The sequence below is a fragment of the Eubalaena glacialis genome, chromosome 17 (assembly GCF_028564815.1).
Source record: "Eubalaena glacialis isolate mEubGla1 chromosome 17, mEubGla1.1.hap2.+ XY, whole genome shotgun sequence".
Classification (NCBI taxonomy): Eukaryota; Metazoa; Chordata; class Mammalia; order Artiodactyla; family Balaenidae; genus Eubalaena; species Eubalaena glacialis.
In genome coordinates, this window is record NC_083732.1 from 76,907,907 (window position 1) to 76,928,929 (window position 21,023).

The 21,023-nt window shown below is 44.0% G+C and overlaps 1 long non-coding RNA gene across 16 annotated transcripts in view; it reads left to right on the forward strand.

Annotated features, from left to right (window-relative positions):
- The window catches only part of LOC133077459 (uncharacterized), a 380,931-nt gene that overhangs the window by 270,015 nt on the left and 89,893 nt on the right, over positions 1–21,023 (forward strand). The gene's annotated exons all lie outside the window — the stretch shown is intronic.

Here is a 21,023-nt window from a genome sequence, read left to right on the forward strand (position 1 = left end):
TTTCACAAAAGCCGTACATAAACTAGGTGTGTAGAACCACCCCATGAGAGTGTGGGGTAAATTACCTCTTCTTCCCAGATAAGAGGGTCGGAGGGTGAGGAGCGACCCCCGGCCCTGTTGCTCGGCACAAGGGCTGTTGAGTTTCAGATTTAAGTCCGTCCACCTCCAGCACCTTTGTCTGGATGAAAGACCCTCCCTGGTGTCGCGGCAGGTACATACGTTTTGCCCATATCTCTCTGTTCCTTCTTCCGTTTCTCCCTTCTTTTTTTTTTACATCTTTATTGGAGTGTAATTGCTTTACACTTGTGTTAGTTTCTGCTGTATAACAAAGTGAATCAGCTATACGTATACATATGTCCCCATATCTCCTCCCTCTTGCATCTCCCTCCCTCCTACCCTCCCTATCCCACCCCTCTAGGTGGTCACAGAGCACCGAGCTGATCTCCCTGTGCTATGCGGCTGCTTCCCACTAGCTATCTATTTTACATTTGGTAGTGTATATATGTCCATGCCGCTCTCTCACTTCGTCCCAGCTTACCCTTCCCTTCTTTTCTTTTCAGTTGGAGGAAGAGATAAAATGATCCCAGAATATTATTTGTCTAAAAGGAATGTTTAAGATAAAATAGGGTATGTGAGGCCTGCCATTAATCGTCCCCACAACACCTGGCCTAGGTGGGAACCGGGATCTATGGTGATGGATAGGAATGTTTTTCGAATTCAGGTGTCAAAGCCCGGCAATCATCCCTGCCTCCTGGGTGGAAAATTTACAGTCTTCCTCTTTAGTGGCATCTTAAGACATACAGGCACTTTTGTTTCCATGGAGAACCCACTCTTCCCTCTAAGGTAAATTGCCCGCTTGCCTACCCTTCCTCCCGTCTTTCCCTCTTTCTCTCTATTTCTCCCTTTCCTTCTCTTTCTCCTTCATTTGCTCCTCAATTTCCTCTACCCTTTCCTCCTTCCACTGAGCTTCCTGCCAGCAGCAGGGCGGAATGATAGCCTTTATTCTCCCCGCAGGGGAGGGCAGTGCGTGTCCTTCCCTGAGGCTCCTGTGGAGAGGTTCTCAGAAGCCTCTGGGGCTGAGAAATTTCACCCTAGATCTTTGGATTGTTGTCTTCCTAAGAGCTTATTTTGCAAAGAGCTCAGAGCCGGGGAGCAAGGCTGGCCCCAGGTCCCGGGAGGATGTTGCTGGTGGCCCCAGGCGTCTCACTTCATCTCTCAGTTTCTTCACTTGCAAAGTGAGACTCAGTCTCCCCAGAGTCATCATGAAAAACTGCTGGTGAGGGCGGCAAATAGATTCCTTCCTGTTGGTCACCCAGGTCACTCAGCTGACACCTCTGCCTTTTGGCCCTGAAGTTTATTTCTTAACAGCCTTCAAAGGGGGACGGAGGCCTCCTGGGAGTGGAGCCCTAGGAGGCCGAGAGCCGTGGGCTCGGGCAGGTGGGGCACTCTGGGGCTGCCTTTGTAGTTTCTGGGGAGTTTCAGAAATGCCAGTAGCCATCAAGAGCGGTGCCTGTGTGTTTGGAACCAAAGAGGAAGATAAAGCTAGTCTCCGAGCGTGTGTCTCTTGCCTATAAGGAGCTCTAAATGTGTGCCTCTGAGTGTGTTTGTACAGTGTGAAGGCGGCTCTGTGCACACGCATGAGCACACCTACATGTGCCTGTGTCTGTGTGCGTGTGTCATGTGTCTGTGAACGGACAGTATGAAGGTGAGTCTGTGCATACACATGAGAGTCTGCGTGCATGTACACGTGTATAGTGTGAAGGTAGCTCTGTGTACACATAAGCACCCCTACGTGTGCACGTGGCAATGGTGTGTGCGTGTGTGCGCGTGCACCCTCCCCGTGGGTGGGCCTCAGGCAGTTTGATCAAGAGCCACCACTTATTTTGCATCCGGCTGGAGGGTCCAGTTACAGAATATGAATCCTTAACGTATAGTTAGAATGTTCAGATGTGCAGCTGAGTGGACGAGGTTGGTTTGGGAGGCTCGGTGCCCCAAACAGAAGCCCCTCTATCCCCCCACTGCCTGCGTGGGAGTGAGGTCTTCGCCTGAGAGCAGATCTGTGTCCCTGTGGCCTCATTTTGCTCTGGGATGGGACTTGGTGGCAGGGAACTCAAGCTCAGGTGTTCATGCATTTCCAGAATTTGTCTGATTTTAATCAGGATTTCGTTAGGAGTAACTGCATGTGTGTGTGTGCTTGGCTCCAGCTAAATATGTGGTGATGCTTCTTTCCTTTTATCCTTCCTCCCCCGCGCCTTCCCTCTCCCTCTCCCTCCCACACATACTGTGCATCTTCTCTTTGCCAGGCCCTGTTCCACGGGCTAAGGATGCAAAGATGATTCAGAAATAGTCCCCATCGTGAGAAACAACCAGTGTATTTAGGGGAAAAAGTAAGCAAGCTGCAGTGACAGAACATAGCCGTGGAGGGGACACAGGGCATTCTGGGGGCACAGACGGGAGCCCCTAGTCTCTCAGGGACCCCATGAAAGGCTTCCAGGATACAGCGATGCTTGAACTAGATCTAGAAAGTGGAGGAATTCACCAGCTTTGTAAGAATAGCTGCTATTGTTTTCAGGAGATGGTACTTTGGGGCACAGGACAGAGTCATCTACTCATGTTTGGAGGACTCTAAGAGGTCATAGGGTCTTTGTGAAAAATGATTGGTCTGTGATACAGCTTTGTACTAGAAAGATCATGAAATGGGATGGCAAACAATGCAGGGCAAGCAAGGATTAGAAGACAAGCCCTCTTTACTTCTTCTATTTGCCAATTTAGACTTCTGAAGGAGGAAGGAATGAGTGTGAAGAAGGGAATGAACACTTACACTGTGGACTGAGCACCCACTGTGTGTCAGGCGCCTCTTGTCTCATTTTGTCCTCACCGACAGCTCTGTAAGGTAGTAGGTTGGTTAACCCCATTGTACAGCTGGGGAGACTGAGACTCAGGTCTCAGACCAGGCAAAGAACAGGACTTTGAATCACAATCTATATGGCTCAATTCCCAAGCCTGTGCCTCTTTCCAACAAACCCCATTGCCTACAAGAATCTTCTATAGAGAACATAGCACTGTGGCCAATAGACTTCTTGTCAAGGATCATAAACTTGGAATTCAATATAAAGTCACTACTGTTCCTCCCCAAAAGAAAAACCCGAATGCCTGCCCCTTTTGAAAAAACAGCATGTCTTGGTGGGATGGACTATTAATATACATTGTCATGACATCAGTATTGCAGGCTCTTTCTTTTGGGGAGCCAGGATGTTGCTGATTTGCGTACTGCTTTGCATTCATTTGCATTTACTCTCCATATGCAAAATCAAATGCAGCTAATTAGTGCAACCTTGTTACAATGAGAAGCAGGCCCAGCCTTCTGTGCCAGGGCATATGGAGCCCAGAACTGGGACCCAAACCACCCGAAGCCAGTCACATCTTGGGTCAGACACACTGGAGTGTTGAGAGGGAGATGCACACCCTGAATGAAAAATAGGATGGCTGAGTATCATTATTTTTCAACTATTGTCCCTTTGAAGTAACTATGGCAGAGAGAGAGGGTGAGGAGAGAGAGAGAGAGAGACAGAGATCAAAGGATGTGGCAGAATTTCCTCAGAGAAAGAGCACAGGATTTGGAGCCCAAAGGCCTCAGATGAAATCAGCATTGGAGTTTGGCTCTGCCACTTACAGCCTGTGGGACTTTGCACTTACAGGCTGTGTGGACTTGTAGGGATTAAATGGGAAAAAAATGGGTGAGAATGTACTTTGCAAATGTTAAAGCACAATATAGATGTCAGGGCTCCAGGCCAGGCCACCTTGTGACAGAAGGCAGCACCAGGGTCAGCTGGGGACAGAGGCTCACAGTCTTGCAGGGTCCAGACCCCAAATATGATGGGAAATATATCTATGTCTGTGTCTCTATCTCTATCTCTATCCCTATCAGCTAGCATTTAATGAGCGCACGAACCAAGCATTGTGTTAAGTACATCACAATCATTATTTCACTTAATGATTCCCATGAACACTCTGAGAGGTATGTATTATTATGACCCCATTTACAGATACCACCACGGCAAAAACGTGCCTGCCAAGCACACCAAGATAACGCTTGCCAAATGATTAGAACCTTCTCTCCCGAGCAGTGATGGTGAAATTCATGGTTTACACTGCCCTACCCTGCCCCCCTTTTCTAGCCTCCATGCAGACTGTGGTCTTTTTACTAAACAACTTCTTTCAGATTTGCCTAGTTGGGACCATTTTGATTTGGTTTTGGCTTTTATTCTATGTCCTCTGAGGACTCCTTTTTTTTTTTTTTCTCACCTGGTCATTTTGATTAGACTTGAGTATTTCAGCTCCATAGTCACATTTCATTACTTAGGACAGTCCCTGCAGAGAGCAGCTCCCATCGACCAAGGTAGATTGCATTATGGTTCACAAATTGGTATTTGTAAACCATAATGGAGGTGGGATTATACCCCATGAATATATAGCCTGGCCATGTGGCTTTGCTCTGGCCAGTGACGTGTGAGTGGAAGCAATATATGTTGCTACTAGGCAGAAGACAGCATGTGGTTTGTCATGTATTTCTTTCCCTTCTGACCTGATGCCGAACTATGTTCAAGATAGAATCTGCTCCACAACTGGGCCCTGGAATAGACGCACCGTGGAACTTCTGGTGGGCAAGTCATGTGAATAAGAAGTAAATCTCTATTGTTGCAAGCCTTCGAGCCTTGGAAGATTATTTGGTTCAGGAGATAACAACCTATCCTGACGGAAACATTCTCCTTCTATTGAATATTATGAGATTAGTGTTCCTATGAACTGACTAGTTATATTGTAGATAACTGGACACTTATCCCTATGATATTGTCATCACTCAAAATATTTTGTACTTCCATTTTGAAAACTGCTTTAAAATTATAAAAGTACTACTACTACTGATAACAGCTAATGCTTTACAAGCATTATCATATTTAATCTTGACAACAGCCCTGTGAGGTAGGTTCTCTTAACTTCCATTTTCCAGACAAGAGAAACACGATCTCAGAAATGCTCAGTAATGAGTCAAGATCACACAGCTAAGAGGAGGGTCAAGATTTAAATCTGCATTCTTCTCAGGTACAAACCCTAATGTCATTATTTTCTACTCATACTTTCCCCGCCAAAATGGATATTAACAAGCTGAGTCACACACCTGACTCATCAGAGATGATCATCAGATATTTTGGCTGCTTATGAAAAATCAAAATAGTTATTAAGTAATGAAAATTACATTGGTCTTGATATTAGAAGCTACGGGGGGTCGGTTTGTAGCTATTTCTTATAAGTGACCTTATTACGTGACCTTGGGCTAGATTTTTTTTCCTCTCTGCACCCTGGTATTTTCATCTGTAAAATGGAGCACTTTGCTTCAGACCACATGGTTCACGAATCTGAAGGATGGGGTCCTTCAACCCCCTAAAAATGTATGCAAAACATTGTATGTGTATTTTTTTCTGGGTAGAGGATCCATAATATTCATCAGGTCCTGGAAAAGTTCTGTGACACCCTAAAGATGAGGAACTCAAATTCTCTCCTTTGTTGAGTATGACTTATCCCTTTCCCCAGAAGAAGTGGGTGTAGAAGCAAGGAGAATTCAGGCTGAGTAAATCACATTTGAGTCGTATAAGTTGAGTGTCAGTTTTATCAAAGAATAACTGGAAGGCAAGCTGTATCAGTTTAGTAAAAATAATCATTAAAAAATGTTTCTGTCTCACATTCCTGTGGCTCCTTGCTGCTTACACTACACAGAAGCTGTTCTTTTGTCTCCCTGGCCAGGGACTGTGCCATTAGTTGTGGCTATTGGTCATTTCCTGTCTCGCTCAGCCAAATAATCATGTTATTTTGACTGGGATGAGAATGGGTCCAGAGCTGTGAACTTAGTCTCACAGTAACTGGCAGATGCCTTTCCTGGAATGTGGGAGGAAAGGAAAACAGGGCAGGAAAATAACATTCATGGAGTGTCTACACTAACCAGACTCTCTGTTGGCAATTCATTCATTGTGATAAAGTCATGCATGTCTCTTTCCAACCAATGTTTATTGGGTACCTATCATACCTTGGCCACCGTTCTAGGTTCTGGGGATATAAAAGTGAGCAATCAGACAAAAAAGTCCCCACATTCCTGGAATCTATATTCTGGTGGGAGAGATAAAATATATTAGTAAAAAAATTACTAAACTATATATGTTTCACATATGCTACTTCAGGACAGTATGGCAAGATGTCCTAATAGTATGACCTCAATATTTCAGATGAGGGAACTACGGATTAGAGACATGAACTAACTCAACCAGTGTCACATAACAGGTAAAAGGAATGACTTGAGCTTTCAAAGTTAGATTTTTCTGACACCCAGATTGCTTTCCCCTCGGAAAGCAGTGGCCATGACCTAAAAGACTATCCTTTAGCTGTGAGCCTTTGAGTCAAATGTTCCTGAGGCTAATTCCATCCTGATGGAGATCTGAGTTTATATAGAGAAGGCTCACTCCCCTACCCTATTTGTACCCAGTTTGAAAAGTTTGGGGCCATAATTTATTCAAATCAGTTTCTTCCCCCTTCTATCTTTTACTTCTTGGATTCTAATTACACACGTGTTGGATCATGCTTGACATTGTCCCACAGGTCTCTGAGCTTCTGTTTACTTTTCCTCAATATTTTAAATCTCTGTTGTGTGGATTGGAGAGTTTCTATTGATCTTTCTATTACATATTCGCTGGTTGTTTCCTTCATTCTTTATCTGATCCTTCATTAATACCTTATTTTGAAATTTTGTCTGGTAATTACAACATCCTTTCCCGTGCAATGACGTTTTGTATTGCCTGAATTTTTCTCCTGAGTATGCATTCCTCTTTTCTGTTTCTTTGCACGTGTAGTAATTTTGGGTTGAAAACTGGACGTTGTAGATAATGCATAATAGTAAATCTGTATTATGTTGTCTTCTTCTGAGGATTATTGGATTTTTGTTATAGTAAGCACTCGACCTCCCTGGATTCAAAGGTATGTAGCACCTGATATTTTTGCTCTATTCTTATGGCTTCCCGCTGCTGCTCTTTTAGTGTGGCTCTCTGGGGGTCTCCCAGGTGCCTGTGTAAGTTGGTTATTTGCCAAGAATTTGGGCGGCAATGGGACTCACACTTTCAGTAGTTATTTTTTTCTTCTATGATTCTCCCCTACTTTCTAGTTTGTCTGCTAATCTCGGGTTCTATTTCCTGCCATGCCAAGCCCATAAAACTTTAGTTTTCTGCTACCCAAGCTGTGCAAAATTGGGCATACACGGAGTTAAAGAACAAAACAAAACCCCCCAGAAAACCCACAGATCTCACCCGTTGCAGCTCTACCTTTAAAGAGTAGGCTTCCTCCTGATCTCTTCACGCTTTTTCCTGGCCCCTCTGAATCTCTTCTATAAATGCAGAGTTTAGTGTCAGCCAGGGATTTGGGCAGAGATTACACTCAGTATTTGCACCTCATTACTTCTGTGGCTCTCTCATTGCCAGGAATTCCTCTTTAATTTTTCACCTGCTTTCCTAGCCCTGTATTCTGATCTCTGGCACCTTGGGTCACAGAGGCTTCGGGTTTTCACAGTTGAAGCCCTGAGGGTTGTGGAGCACCTACGGGTCAGAAATCCACAAATTCCCAATTCTTTCCCCTTACAGTTGTGGTTTTTTCAAAATTAAACTCTTCTCTGGCTTCTGTTTTTGGATGCTTTCCAAAGCCTTTAAATAGTTTTTTGTTTGTTTGTTTGTTTTGAAATCAGGTTTTTATAATAGTCATCTACAGGAGGAATCATGTGACCATTCCATTCCTGTGCCATTTCTTCTAATTGGATTTGACTCTGGGAAAAATTTAAGATGTGCAGGGTGGGGAGAAGTGTTTGTCTAGTTCAGACATCTTGCTAAGCTGAGTCCCTTCTTTGGCATTTGGTCTCATTTCATTTCTCTTTGTCTCCTGTGTAAGTCATAGAGGCTATGTCCCCAAGTAAAATGTAAGCTCTGGAGGTTAGGGCTCTATATGCAATTGAGCTGGAGTAGACAAAGAGGCAATAATGATCGTAATCCTTGCCTGCAAGGAGAAGTCAGTCTTACTGGGGTGATGTGTAGATGAGCCTGGAGGAACTTTGATAGTTCAAGCTGAGTAACATGTTGCTGACCATTGTGCTATAGAAGTTCAGGTGCCATTTGCTTTGCAACACATTGATTTAGAGATGCAAGTTTGAACGTAATAGAAAACACCTGTATGCTTTCTTTTGCAAACTCAAGTTTATTCAACTCTGTCACTCTCCTCTTTTGAATCTATTATTGGAATGTATTGTTTTTGCCTATCCAGTACCTACCCTACCTTCTGGTCCAATATCCCAATTTTTCCTTGGGGGACCATCCTGGAATCATCCACAGGAGTGGTGACTGAGTGGGGTGGGCATGTATTCAGACTAATTAGAATATCCCCTCCTCTGACTACAATGATTAAAGAATGTAATGTGATCCACGTTGGTCCACTGTGATTCATTCCCTAGACTTTTGTTACAAACTTAGGGAAAAAGATGTCCTTCATCTGGAAATGATGAGAAGATAGGATATAATCTTTACTAACTTTGCACTACTAATAACTGCAGATAAAAATAAAAAGTAAAATAAAAATGTGAACCTGGCCATTTGTCCTTTCAATCCTATTTCTGGAGCTATGGAAGCCACCTTGACATCTCTTGGGAAGAATCTGCTTCAGAGAAAGCAACACAAGAGAAATTAGACGTGAGAGATGAGATAAGGCATTCATTTGGGCTCCTGAAAGTAGATATGTCTGACCTTTTTTATACCTGAAGTTTATACCTAAACTTCTTAGTTACCTGAGCCCATAAATTCCTTTTATGCTTATGCCAATTTCAGTTGAGTTTCTGTCACTTATAACCCAAGGAGCCCTGACTAAATAATAATAATTTGTTGTCACTTTAAACCTCTACAAGATAAGATTAGAACTTATGGGCTTCATGATTACAGTGGGTTGAACAGTGTCCCCTTAAAATTTATGTCAGCCTGGACCCTCAGAATGTGAGCTTATTTTGAAATAGGGTCTTTGCAGATGTAATTAGTTGAGGTCTCTAAATCCAATGGCTGCTGTCCTTACAAGAAGAGGTGAGAACACACAGAGACACAGAATAGATGAAGATGGAAACAGAGATTGGAGTCGTACACCTATAAAGACAAGGAAGTGAAGGATTGCCAGGAGCCACCAGAACTTGGAAGAGGCAAGGGCAGATCCTCCACTAGACCCTTCAAAGGGAGCAGGGCCCTGCCAACACCTTGACTTCAGACTTCCAGACTCCAGACTGTGATGGTATAAATTTCTGTTATTTTAAGCCACTCTATTTGTAGTAATTTGTTATGACAGCCCTAGGAAATTAATGCAATGATCTAACTCCTACTTATTTTTCCAACCTCATTGTAGAGACAGCAGATAATAGTACAGACCCTGAAATTGGGCTTTCTGGATTCTACTTTTGGCCTTTTCACTTTAACCTTTCTGAGTCTCAGTTTTCTAAGGGAGCTAATGACAGTAATAATTCACTTCTTAAGTTTGTTGTGAGGATAAAATGAGTCTGTATTTAAAGGCATTTAAAACAGCTTTTGACACAAGTGATACACTCAGTAAATGATGGTTGTTGTTGTTATTATTATTTTGTATTTACATTACCATCACCACTGTCTCCTGCTAAGTTCCCACAAGTGCTGCTTATTCCAACTATAGGAAATTATTTGTCCTTCCGCAAATGAAAGTGAGGCCAGGAGAGTTTAAGGAACTTCCTGCCCATGATCGAACAGCTCCCGTGTGTCAGATTTGGAATTCAAATCCTGGTCGGCCTGCATCCATGTCAGGCGCTATGGATCATTCCAGAGCAAGAGTAGTGAGTGGCACAGAAGGACCCCCTGTATCTCCCTCTCTTTCCCTTTATCCTGAGCCCTCTCCTCTAGCTCTGTCAAGACTTTTGATACCGTTCAGTTAGCAGACTGTTGTCTTGGGTGATGGTGTGCACTCTGAAAGGGATTGTGACTCTGAGGCTGACTGGAGTTTTCTTCTCGAGGATAATAGGCCCCTCTTCCTGTCTCTAAAATCATTAAATAGCTTTGTTTTTTGGAGCGGGGGGGAACTTAGAAATCTCATTACTCCCATTTGTGATATTTGCAATCAGTAAAGACATGCCCTAAAAGCACATTTTATATGCTCAGAAAGAGACAGACTGGGAAGGAAGCCTCGTAAACCTGAAGCAGATATTTCTGATAAAAGCGTGCAGAAAACAGACTCTTATTTACCTCAATGTTCTGCAAACTTTGCTATGGAAACCTTGTATTGATTCTGTCTCCGTCTCTGTCAACATGGTTACCCTTTGGGTCAATACATCCTGATTATCTATTGCAGGACAGTTTGGAATGAAGAAATGAGTTTCTGATGTTTCTACCCAAGAAGTTTTCTTTGTGTTAAGGTAATTTTTTTGACACTCTGCCAAAACCCCAGAAAGGAGCTACCAGCATCTCTCTCTCTTCTCTCTCTCTCTACACACACACACACACACACACACACACACACATATATGCTGATCTATGTGTCTATTTATGCTGATATCTATATTTATCTGTTTATAGATAAATATACTTATTTATCTATAGATAAGTATCAGAATATATAGAGATATAGATACAGATGTGCATATGTATACAAATACATAAATAAATTACATAAATACAAATTACATATAAATGTACATATTCATATAGATAAATGTACCTATAATATTTAAATATTTAAGTATAATTTGTATATATATTAAAGCTCCCATCTCTCTCATCATAGGTGTTTTCCTTCGTGCCTTCCTTCTGCCTGGCTCTCTCCTTTATGTCTCTGTTTCTCTTCACGTGTCTCCATGGCTCTTGCAGTGCCTTCAGTTTACCCAGTTCTCTCGTCTGCATTTCTCCATTTTTATCTCAGTCCTCTTTATCTCTCAATAAAACTGCCATTGTCTATCTGTCAGGAGAAAATAATTTTTTCCCCTAAGTCTGGGAAGAATTGCCAATCCCATTAGCTTTTCCTCCTTCCTAAGTTGTTATGTGTGTATCAAGAAGTCGTTTTTATTTTTTCTCTCCTCCTGCCCATTGCCCATCCTGTTACATCAAGTTTTATTCCGTAAGACTCTAGAGCAGGGGCAGCAAACATTTCCTGTAAAGGACCAGATAGTACTTATTTTAGACTTTGCCAGTCATATAATCTCTGTCACTGTTACTGGTCTTGCCACTGTTGCGTGCAAGACCATGTGTAAACGGACAGTGTGTACAACTTTGTTTACAAAGATAAAGTAGTTTGCCAACCCCTATTCTAGAATACCCCCTGTGGGAGACGGGGTACCTCCTGATGTAGTTCTGATTTTCTTCCTTGCTCTCACCCTTTTGGTGTGGTTGCCCAAGATTACACAGGAAGAGTGGAGCCAGGATTGGAATGGACTGCCTGAATCCCAGCTTATGCTTATTTCCACTTCACCACACTTTTCTGAAGAATACAATTATGATCTGCTGAGGCAGAGAGTGGAAGTCCTTCTCCTTTGTCAAAAACCTTTAATGGTTCCTCATTGCCCACTTGAGAAGGAGTCGTTCCCTAAGCCTGGCATCCAAGTCCACCAAAGCAGGAATCCATCGTCCTCCTTTGAGTGTCTGGCCCATTGTGCTTTACCTAAAATTTCTGCTGCATCCATCCATATTTGCTCACTCACTCTCCTTTAAGCATCTCAGGTGCATTTCCATTGCTGTTCCCAGCTCTGTATGGCTCCCCTCAATGGAACTCCTTTTTATTTTCCTACCCACTCATATGTCTTTCTCTTTCCTGATGTCTGTGCATCAGTCCAGGAAAAGATGCTAATGGTCCCCATTGAGTCACACAACCACCACTGGGCAAGTCTTTATTGCAGTGGGATTGGTTTTTGTGATGGGGCTCCTTGTATCCACTCCTGAGCCTGGGGATTGGGGTGGGCTACTCTGATTGAAGTTATATTAGGACCATTTGCAACAGAGGAGGGGAAGGTCCTCCAAGGTTGCAGAGGTCTTGGGCAGACAAAAGCAGCGTATATCCACTACACAGATGCCTATAAGTGTTCTTAAGACATAGCTTTGATTGTGCCGCTTCCCTGCTGCAAGAAAAAAAAAGGGATCAATGCTTCAGCATGGCTATCAAGGTCTGGGGTCATGAGGCTCCAGCACTGTGGATGTAGGACGTTCCGGGAAGAGTTGGTTGGGTCACTGAGTACTTGAGGCCAAGCTCCTGGTACTCCCAAGCACTGTCTTTACACGACTATCAAACTGGACTTTCTAAAAAGCACCAGTCATGTTCCAGCTTCCTTCTTATTTGTTTCTGATATTCTCTCTTTCTGGAATGATCTCTTCTCACTCCTCTGAACCCTCATGGAAGAAGTGCTTTACTTAAGATGCATTCTGATCATCTTCTAAAATCTTTCCTCATGTCCCTCTGCTTGAATCTTCACAGCCTCTAATTTATGTTGATCTTTATTTTGTGCACTTGTATCCCCTCCTCTAGGATAACATTGAGTAAGCTGAGTGCAGGGGTTCCTTTTTCTGATATATTTTTGTATCCTCTCTTGTTCATAGAATGTTCCTTTCACACAGAAGACACAGTTAATATTTGCTGGACTGAGCTTAATTGAACCGAATTGAACATTCTACAGTCTGTGTCATTCATTTAGTGTTTACATTTGTCAACTTCTATTGTTAATTACTTATTTAGGCATATTCCTCTAAGTTGTATCACCATTGCCTAGTTCATCAAAAGATGTTTTATTCAATGGGCTAAGTGTTGATTGTGTGCCCGCTCTGTGCCAGGCACCATGTTAATTGCCGTGACCACAGCAGAGAACACGGCAGGTCTGGTCGCTGCCTCTGTAGAGCTTCTAGTCTGGAGTTAGACAATAAAATGTGTACCTATGGAACCAGGTGTTGAGTGCTAAGATGAGAGAGGGATGGAGGAGCTGCCAGAGAATATGAGTGGGTTTGGAGGAAGGGTCACTTCATCCACGTGTGTAAGGTGAATGACTTGGCAAAGTAACGGGTGAAAAATAGCCATTTCCTTTCTTGGTTAGATCGGGTATCCCTTCTCCAGTTTATGCTGAACCCACACAGGGCTAAGCCCCTCTTCTATTCTGCTGGGTTTCCATGGTGCCCTCTTTTCTTCTTTCTCAGTGCATTTAACACATTATATTGAAATCTGCTCTTTAAAGGCTGGCTTACAGAAAACAGATTGCATCTTACTCAACCGGTCCGTCTCTGAGTGTCTAGCACTGTGCTTGGCACATGGTGCATAAGAAGCGTCTGTTTAATGCAAAAATAAGCTAACCAAGGTGAGCCTGATTTGGGTTGGGAGAAACAAGAGGTTTATCTGAAAGGTGCACAGACAGTGGTCACCTTGTGCCTGGATAAGGCACTCAAACTGTTCATAATGGCTCCTTGTTACAGAAGGAGGGCGGAAGGCGCCAGGTTACAGGGACAAAGGCTGATGTTCTGATGTTGCTTGAAGCAAGATAATCTCCCAGCTTCAACTAGGGAAGCCTGTGACCCTCTGTGCTAGACATGAGGACAAGTGACCTTGACATATAACTGCTGGTTGAGAGATGCAGTTATTATCTTCCACCAAGAGGTTACTGGAAAGTACACCTCCCTCCTAATTCTGAAAGCCAGGGCCGTGACCTTGTCTCGGGCTCTGTCTTGTTTTGAAGAAGTCTGTGCTTTGGCACGTGCATCTGTTTTCCTTCTTTAGAAACAAAAATAGACTTAGTCCTTGGGTAAACTGTATTCTCTGGTGGGGGAGGGGTGCCGAAGTGGCATCAGCAAAAGTTGAAAATGAACACTGGACCAGCAGACGCTCTTGGGCATCGTCAGAGATACCCCGTGCAGTGGGAAGGAGTAGAAGAGAGAGCTGTGGTAGTTATCCACTACCGTCAGGGATGTGATAACTACCCACTGTTATCATTGTTCACATTTCACATTCACTGTGCCCTAACTATGTGCCAGGCACCGTGTCCGTCACTTTACATGGACATTCTCATTTGTTCCAGAAGACAACCTCATGCAGTAGGGACTACCAGTATCCCCACTTTGCAGACAGGAAACTCCGGCATGGGATAAATGACTGAGCGCTGTTCTGTTCCAAGCAGCATGCTAATGGGCACATAGAGCCCGCGAAATCCTCCCAGCAGCTCCCTGAAGTAGGTCCCAGTATTATCCCTCTTCTACCAGATATCCATGAGGTAACTGAGACCCTAAGAGGTGAAGTCATTCACTCAGGGTGAAGCAGTGAATGGAGTTGGAGTTGGAACCATGTTTGCTTGTGTTAGGGACCCACTGAACCCCTCACTTTACTTCATAGGACAAATCTGCCTCTTCTGCCAGATATGTGTCTGCAGGTGACAAGGAGCTTGGGGAGTGTCTGGGGTCCTAAGAGTAACCAGGACATCTGAAGTTCAGAGACCTGAGTTTTTGGTTTTTTTTTGGTTTTTTTATTAAAAAAAAAACAATAGCACTCATTAACTTTGTGTCCCTATGTGCAGGGACGTGGCCCAGATTATTTTAAATTCTAGCAGCTCCTCTATGATATGGTAGCCATTACCCCTGTTTTACAACATGGGGAATTGAGACTTTGGAAGGCTAAACCACTTGCCAAATGTTACTAAGCTACTCAGTGAAGAAAGAGGGCTCTGAATCTGGCTCTACCTAAGCCAGCGTGAGCTCTACAATGAGAACTTTCCCCTGGCTTTCAAGTCTATACCCATTACTCCCATTTGATATGAAAAACCACAGGGCAAAAATCTCTAGGAAGATAAAATTACATCTGGAAAGGTTAAATCTTTTAATACAATCCAAACAGTTAGCCATAGTACATGTTTATAGTCAAGACTACTGCCTCGAGTATCATTCTTGAAGGGCTGGCTTCATGTGTATCCAGCCAGGGGATGCCATATAGGGCCCTGTGCTCAGCCGAGTGCCACGCTCGGTGTAACGTTCTGCCATTGCCATCTTGAAATTCTCAATCATTTTATCTTTGATCTTGAATTTTATAAGTGAAGTGTGGAGGGCAGTGGAACATGTAAGTGATAAGAGGAGACAGGCACAGTATCGTATCTGTGGTTTAGTGCCACTCCATTCACACATAGTGTTTGCCATGCCCCATGATTCTGGAGGAAACTTAGAAAAATATGCACATTTAAGTTAATAGGTGTGGGTTCAAGTTGCTGCTCCATTCCATTTAACGGTGAGACCTTGGATGTCTGCTAAAGTACCTCTCACTTGGAACACTTTCCATCTGGTTCTTCATCTTCTAATCGGCCCAGACTAATCAGCTCAAATGTGTCTCCTCCCTGAATCCCTACCTGACGCTACTTGAGAAAACTGAGTATAGAGAATTCGGGTATATCCTTCAGGGTCCCACAGTTTAATCTTGGATTCACATCTACCCATTATGCTATACTGTTATAGTTTCTCAAACATGCCATTCTTTCTCTTGCCTCAGGACCTTTGCACATGCTGTGACTTAGGTAAACTCTTCATCACACTCTCAAGCTGGCCTCACAAAGCTGCCTCCTTCTGATCCTTCAGTCCTCAACTTCATTTCCCTCCTGCTTCAGGAGTGCTTCCTTGACCTCCAGTTTTCAGGTTGCCCTATGGCTCTTCTCTCCCAAAGCACCTTCCTTTCCTTCCTTCATGTTGCTGATCACAACTCTTAATTCTGTATTAATTCCTTCATTTGTTGTTTAATTCCTTCATTTGTCTTAATTTGTTAATTAATTCCTTCATTTGTCTTCTTCCCTCTATAAACTCTAACAAGAACAGGGAAAATTATGGTTTCATAACTAGACCTAAACCATTACCTGACCCGTGTCAGGTACATAGTGGGTACACAATAAATCTTTTTTGGGGGGTATAGGATTAAACAAATTAAAGAGAAGTTATGAGTCAAGGGAGAGAAGGAGGAGAGAGCTGGAGAATGTAGACATGCTTATTCTCCCCGTGGAATTTGGTGATGGAGTCCTGCGTGGCTGACTTTCAGACGATATGGGAGCAAGGTACCTGGGCACATTTGTGAGACTGTTGTGTGCTTTATGGCTTGGCCATCTCTGCAGGCACAGTTTCCTAAGGATGCTGCTGGGGCTGGAAAGGGGATTTCTGGTGAGCACAGCCCTCCCTGCAGTGTGCAGCTGCTGTGGAGGCCGGGGCCCAGCTGGAGCTTGTTGGAGGTCTGGCAGGTGGAGCAGCCTGCATGGGTTTTCTTGCCTGGGCACTGACAGCATTCTGACTTCAAAGCTGGAACACACTGACCGGGAACACTGTGACCTTTGGCACAATTCCTTCCCTTTCCCTCCCCTGCTCCTGAGCGGGGAGGAGGGAGCCTAGCTCCCTTGCATGGGCTCGCGCCAGCCTGGAGAGCAGGTTTTCCTTAGATCCAGAGACTAGGGGAAAGGAGAGGCAGAGGAGAGCCAGGGGCAGCTGCTCTTTGAGCATCAGGGTAGCCAGATCGGATTCCACCATATTTGGAATTTGGTATTTTGGTAAACTGTGCATTGTCTTGAGAGGCTTTCTCTCCCTAGGCTCCAGCTATGAGTGGGACCTGCTCATGGGAGTATCTGCCTAGATTCTGGAAAAATTAAAGAGTGGAGCCACCTCCCACCTACCGGTCCCTGTCATCCAGCTCCTCAAGTGCCATCTGCTAATGGATGAGTCAAATTGGATCCGACTTAGCTGACGGCTAGTAAGGGCTCATTGAACCTCGGTTTTCTCATCTTTGAAATGGAGGTAATAATAAATTTCCTAGGGCCATTATGAAGACTGAAGCTAATATGCATAAAACGCCTAGCACAATGTCTGGCATGAGGCAGCAGGCAGTCAATAAATAATAGCTGCCCTCACCTCATAGAGTCATCATAGTTATCCTAGGCTACCTCTTCACTCTGGGAAATAGGGAACCTTATTGACATAACTTCTTAGCTGAGAAAACTGAGACTGGGAGGCTATCAAATGACTGTCTCACAACCACACTGCTAATACATGTTCAAATGGGGCCATCCTTCCAGATCGGTCCCACTCCATCTTGGGGCTTTCTCTCTCTCTCTTCTTTTTTTTTTCCTTTGGCCTTGGCTTACTTCCCTGAGCAATAGAAGTAGAATATGGTTTACGTTGTTGACATCTGCAGAAGGCTTATAATTCTCACTATCACCACTACTATCAAAAACAAACAGAGAGAGAGCTGCCAACATTTGTAGAGGACTTGATAGTTTATGGGATACTTTCACCTACATTGTCTTTTTAGGGAATCCACGATCCTGCTTTTGTAGATGGAAAGAATCTAGAAAGTACTGAGACAATGACTTCCTGGGGATGCTTTCCTCCAAGCTAAGGCCTTATCTGCATGTGCCACAAGGAGTAATCAGCTAATTCCTGGGACATATACTTATGTGACCTGCTTTAATCTCAACTCTGCCATTTATGGGCTACCTGACCTCAACCATTCTGTGTCTGTTTCTTCATCTATAAAATGGGGATAATTAAAACAATATGAGACAACATACAGAAACCACTATCATGGAAGCTGGCACTCATGAGAACTCGATAAATAGTAGACACTATTGTTAGGCTGAGAAACACCCCTGTTCTTTTCTTACACTTCTGTTTTGGCAGCAACGGGGCAAAATCAGACTTAAAAATATTAAGTTGGAGGATACCAAAGAAACCTATGAGCACTGGGGGAATTGGTCAGAAACCCCCAGTGTTCTAGCATAACCAGAAATAGCAGTGACCAAGGGGGTGGCTTTGGTTCAGGACCAAGGACAGCTCCAACTTGCTCCCTGCCCCCTCTATGGGGACACTCCATGTCTATAGAGTCTGTGGAAGAAGTCTTCTACTTCAGGGCTTCCCTATTCGGTACTTGTCACAATCTTCCAATCTCTCTGCATTTGCCCATGCCATTCCTCCCCTTCCTCTCTTATCGTGAAATCTTTCTAACATAGCAAGAAGCACAGGGAATGGAACGGTCACCCTTGCACCTATCACTCCAATTTAACACATGTTGGCATTTTGCCACAGTTGCCTCTGATGTTTTGTTTTGTTTTTGTAAATGACACTTGGCAGAGGCCACTGAAGCTCCCTTTGTGGCCTTCTCCCCCCCATCACATGCCTCTCCTTCCTGCCCAGAGGTGACCGCTGTTCTAAGGCTGGTGTGCAGCCTTCCGTGTCTTCCTTCTACCACCACCAGCTTCCTTCCACTCATCTGAGTCCTCCGCATTTTTTAAGATCCAGGTCAAAACCTCTACTCCTCCAGTTCATGATGACCTTTCTTGCAGAGCATTTTGGAGGGTTTTCGAGGATTTCTCATTTATCCTTTTAATCAGCTATCAAACATGTGCTGAACAGGCCCTGTTTGGAGGCAGCGCTCTTTTACTTGCTGGAGTGACGAAAATGAGTTCCACATGGCCCCTGCCTCCGAGAACTCACAGAACATGGCACATGGCTTAATAGCATCTGGCAGTGAGAAAGGAAGCCTGTTGGGAGAGGGGCCCACCTTCAGAAGTCTGCCACAGCTCCCACACAGGAATCAGATCTCACACAAACCCTCGAGACCTTGAGACCAGAAGACTGGAAGCAGTATGAGAATAGGAAGCAAGGTAGAAGTTCCTGTGACGTGTCAGGCCTTGTGTGGGGCAATTTAAATATATCATCTCATTTAATGTTCCACAAATTAGGGAAATGAGTGTTACTCCCTTCCAAGGCCTGGAGAGCCACCAAACCTGGTCAGAAGTGCAGCTCATATTTGAGTTAGGGCTTTCTAATGTCAATGTCTGTATTTATCTGGCTTCCTCTTTCGACTATGAACAACTTGAGACAGAGACTGAACCCAATTCATCTCTGGTTCCCGGGCCCAGCACTGTCCCTTAGCAGATATTTCATTCATGAAAAGTTATACTGTGATCGATCTCTGGGGTACAAAGGAAACAAGGACATGGGGGTGCTGCCCTCAAGGAGTTTACCATCTAGAAAAAAGTCAGGCTTTGGTAACAATGCAGGAGAGTAGTGTACAAATGCCAATCACATAGCATGAGATTACTACTCTCAGTGAGAGATCGGACTGTATTTTCTTGGTTGGCCTTGCCTTTTAAAAACACCAGACCAAAGCACCTCGGGACACAGCATTCCCTGGGGACCCCTGCATTGCACAGTCAGGCCAGCTCTGTTTTCGCAAGGTCTAACACACCTGGCTCCACCCCTGGCTTCTCCGTCTGCCCTTTGTTCTGTCACCCTTCCGACTTTGGGTTCAAACTTGCCGTGTGGGTTCTCTGCTCTCTCGTCTCCCTTTGGCGTCTCTTGCTGTCTTGATGAACATCTGCTCCAACCTGTGATGCCCTATCAGCTGAACCAAACCCCACCCACCCTGGTTCTCCTTTCTCCTTCCGTTCACTACCTCCAAGGTCAGAAGGACGTGGCTTCAGATGTAAGCTACAACCTAATGCCCCTTCCAGGACCCACGTCTTCTCTAAAACAGAGGCTAAGGCAGGGGCTCTTAAAGTCTGGGTGGCACGAACCACCTTGGCAGATTGGGGAAGCCTATGACCCCTCCTCAAAAAAAACTAGTTATACGGAGATATAGTTATCAGTCGATAGATAACTATATTTGTTACCATTACTGAGCATCAAACACATATTAAAACAACAGACATCTATTTTCTCACAGTTTCTGTGGGCCAGGAATCTGGGCGTGGCTTAGCTGGGTCTTCTGGTTCAGGGTCTCTCATGAGGCTGCAATCCAGGTGTTGGCCAGGGTCGCAGTAATCTTAAGATCAACTGGGGATGGATCTGCTTCCCAAGCTCACTCACGTGGTTGTTGGCAGGATTTGGTTTCTCATGGGAGGTTGAACTGATGGCTTTAGTTCCTCATTGACTGTTGACCAGAGGTGACCCTTACTTCCTCTCTCTGTAGAGCAACTCACAACATGGCAGCTGCTTCATGAGAATGAGTGAGAAGGAGTAAGATTGAGATGGAAGCCACCATCTTTTATAACCTCATCTTGTAAGTGGCCTCCCTTCACTCTCGTCATACTCTGTTCACTAGAAGCAAGTAACTAGGTTCAGCTCACACTCATGGGAGAGGATTCTCCAGGGCGTGAATACCAGGAGATGGGGTCTTAAAGGATCATCCTAGAGGCCTGGCTACACAAGTACGGTATGCATTTATTTATGAAGGTGTTAAATAAGATCTGAGAGGTCCAATGACTAAGGTGACTTTGAAGTAGATGTGAGTACAGGCACACCTCAGAGATATTGCAGGTTCGGTTCCAGACAACTGCAATAAAGCAAATATCACAATAAAGTGAGTCACATGAATTTTTGGTTTCCCGGTGTATATAAAAGTTATGTTTATACTATACTGTAGTCTATTAAGTGTGCAATAGCATTATGTCTTTAAAAAAAAAGTACAGACCTTAATTAAACAATACTTTATTGCTAAAAAAATGCTAACCATCATCTGACAACTCAGGGTTGTCACAAAACTTCAATCTGTAAAAAAATGCAGTATCTGTGAAGTGCAATAAAATGAGGTCTGTCTGTACCTGCAACAGCTGACATACGATAGGACATTATCTGTGATTTCTGTGGTTGATAAAATCACAGATACTCTTTATACACTGGGGTTTGTTGCCTACATTCACAAGTAATGAAAATGTCAAATTTCAGTTAGAGGTGAGTGGAAATAAAGCTGTATATTTTTCTCATCCAAACTCACAGTTCCCCCACCCTCTCAGAATTATGTCCCCTGACCCTTGTAGAATCCATGGACCCAAGTTAAGAACCCCTGCTCAAGAGGTGGGAAGCAGATAGAAATAGCTTATTCATTGATCACAAATGATGTGGACCACTCACTCTAATTCAGCCTGCTTGGAGCTGAAAGTTGTCCCAAGAGGGTTTACATTG